Below are 3,494 nucleotides of genomic sequence, written 5' to 3'. Positions count from 1 at the left end.
TGTGGCAAAGCCTTTAGTGTGCATTCAAGCCTAACTAGACATCAGATCATCCATACTGGACAAAAGCCTTATAAATGTAATGAATGTGGCAAGGCTTTTATCCAAAGTTCAAAACTTGTAAAACATCTCAGAATTCATACTGGAGAGAAACCACACAAATGTAGTGAATGTGGTAAAGCTTTTATCCAAAATTCAAGTCTGGTGGACCATCAGAGAATTCACACTGGAGAGAAACCATATAAATGTAATGAGTGTGGCAAAACCTTTATTGTGCATTCAAGCTTAACTAACCATCAGGTCATCCATACTGGAGAGAAACCTTACAAATGTAATGAATGTGGAAAGGCTTTTATCAAGCGTTCACACCTTAGGCATCATGAGAGTATTCATACTGGAGAGAAGCCATACAAATGTATTGAATGTGGCAAGGCCTTTAGGCAGTGGGCTGACATCAGGATTCACCAAAGAATTCATGCGGGGGAGAAACCTTACAAATGCGATGAGTGTGGCAAAGCCTTTACTCAGGGCTCACACCTCAGTAAACATCAGACAGTTCATACTGGAGAGAAACCATATAAATGTGATATATGTGATAGGGTCTTCAGTCAAAATTCACACCTTTCAAGTCATCGAAGAATTCACACTGGAGAGAAACCTTACAAATGTAATGAGTGTGGCAAGGCCTTTAGTGTCTGTTCAAGCCTAACATACCATCAAGTGATCCATACTGGAGACAAGCCATTTGAATGTGATGTATGTGGCAAGATCTTCAGTCAAAATTCACACCTTTCAAGTCATCGAAGAATTCACACTGGAGAGAAACCTTACAAATGTAATGAGTGTGGCAAGGCCTTTAGTGTCTGTTCAAGCCTAACATACCATCAAGTGATCCATACTGGAGACAAGCCTTACAAATGTAATGAGTGTGGCAAGGCCTTTATCAAGCAGTCCCAACTTAGGCATCATGAGAAAATTCATACTGGAGAGAAGCCATACAAATGTATTGAATGTGGCAAGGCCTTTAGGAAATTTTCTGACATCAATATTCACCAGAGAATTCATGCTGGGGAGAAACCTTACAAATGTGATGAGTGTGGCAAGGCCTTTACTCAGGGGTCCCACCTCACTACACATCATTTAATTCATACTGGAGAGAAGCCATTTGAATGTGATGTATGTGGCAAGATCTTCAGTCAAAATTCACACCTTGAAAGTCATCGAAGAATCCATACTGGGGAGAAGCCTTACAAATGTGATGTGTGTGGCAAGGTCTTTAGTCAACATTCACACCTTGTAAATCATCGGCGAATTCACACTGGAGAGAAACCATATAAATGTGGTGAGTGCGACAAAGCCTTTAGTGTCCTCTCAAGCTTAACTAAACATCAGGTCATCCATACTGGAGAGAGACCTTACAAGTGTAATGAATGTGGTAAGGCTTTTAGCAGGTCTTCACATCTTAGGCTACATGAGAAAATTCATACTGGAGAGAAGCCATACACATGTATGGAATGTGGTAAAGCCTTCAGACAATGGTCTGACCTCAAGATTCACCAAAGAATTCATTCTGGAGAGAAACCTTACAAATGTGATGAGTGTGGCAAAGCCTTTACTCGCGGCTCACACCTCACTAATCATCAGACAGTTCATACTGGAGAGAACCTTACAAATGTACTGAAGGTATCAAGGCTTTTAAGCATGGCCCTAAACTCGGGGTTCACCAAATAATTCATACTTACAAATGCAATGAATATAGCAATGTTTTAAAGTAGTGTTCACTATTTATTAGATGTGAGAATACTAGCACATCTTGCTTGAAAGTCAAGTGCGTGGAATTTAACCAGCATCTGGTGAAGTAAATGAAAATAAAATGATAAATAAGAGAAAACATCTGCAAGATTCCTACTATAGTCTGTGACAAGGAGATAATCTCCATTGCCACGTCCCTGAAGGCTCTTCTGCCATTGCTCAGTGACTGGGATTCACATCCAGAGTGAGATCTTGTAGGGAAACATGAGGTTTGTGCTACTTACTCTAGCAACTGACATCCAATACCTCCCTTTTAATTTGTTCCCATCCCAAAATAATACACATATTTTCCTTTAATAAATTATTCTTAAGTTTACACATACATTATCCTTTATATCACACTTCGTGTAGGAGTCACTGTTATTAGTGCCTTATGTGTAATAACTAATGGAATCTTCAACTGTGAAGGAAGTACTGATGTTATTCTCATTTCATAAATGAGGAAATTAGGACAGTTTAAAGACTCATCCAGTCACATCCCAGTAAGTGGGTAAGTCAGGATGTATGTTGTTTGATTGCAAAGATGACCCTCTTAACAGTGGTGCTACACTGACAAGCCTAGTTATTTCTGTCCTTCAGGCACTCAGCATCTCTACCGAATTTTGTTAGTGCCTCTTCTCATTTTTAAGTGGTTTATCTTCCTAAATCGTGATGATTGTAATTTTCTACTATGTCTATACCTTTATTTCATAGGCCACATTATTATGAATAAATACCTAAATAAAATGCAGATACACTGATTACCACATAATCGTGGAAGGATTATCCAAGACAAAGTTGGATTTATTGACCCAAGAATGGTTCACTATTTATCATCAAGAGAGAAGACAGATTGCCATTAAGCCAACAATAAGAGTCAAATAATATTAATATCAACCACTGAAATAATTGCACAATAACTGTGAGCTAAGTTGTGAAACCTGGAACATGAGTAAGAGATAAAACATTTTAGCATAGAGACTATTATTGATTATAGATGATATAATCAACTATCATAGATCCTAGAATAAAATTAAAGAGTTAGGCATGTCTTACTAAAAACTGTGGGTATAGCTAATGGAAAATGTAGTATCAGATAAAATGGTGTATGTGTGTGCACTTCTGTTATTTCATGTGTTGAGTTGCATCCTGTCTTTTACCCAAATGGCACACCTGAACCCAAGTTCTTTTCTGATCAGGGATCTCCTACAAAGCAGCTATCTTGGTAGAAATAAACTGGACATAGGCCAGACAAGAGCCATAAGGGTATTTGCCTGTGGGAGCAACACCTGGTCATGGGTCGAACACTTGGACATTAGACCACACACCAGGATAACGAAGTACACCTGAAAAGCACAATGTAAACATCCAGGACCAAATCCCTGGAGCCATAGCAGGACAGGACTGGGGTATATGCCACTCTCCTGAGAGACCTCAAAATAGAAAAAAAAAATACAATAGAAGACACAGTTCTAATACTGTTAGATATAATCAGGTGAATTCAAGAACAATGAAACGTAAAGGACTGGATGTCTATTCTCAAGGGAAGAACTGCAGCTGAAAAAAGGATCATTCCTCATTTTGCCCCCAATAGAATCAGCCTGATAACATCTGCCCATCAAAATTGCACATTTGCTGTGGAGCAGAGATTCCTGGGTACCTCCTTTCTTTTCCTCTTTGGAATGGGTTTATTGAGGTTTTATTTA

General features: G+C 38.8%; 1 pseudogene; it reads left to right on the top strand.

The window, feature by feature from the left end:
- LOC105809508 overlaps positions 1 to 3,494 on the top strand; it is an 11,192-nt pseudogene that overhangs the window by 6,526 nt on the left and 1,172 nt on the right.

The sequence above is a fragment of the Propithecus coquereli genome, unplaced genomic scaffold (assembly GCF_000956105.1).
Source record: "Propithecus coquereli isolate 6110/MARCELLA unplaced genomic scaffold, Pcoq_1.0 Scaffold196, whole genome shotgun sequence".
Taxonomy (NCBI): Eukaryota; Metazoa; Chordata; class Mammalia; order Primates; family Indriidae; genus Propithecus; species Propithecus coquereli.
Note: the sequence above shows the minus strand (reverse complement) of the source record. Positions and strands in the feature narration are given on the sequence as shown.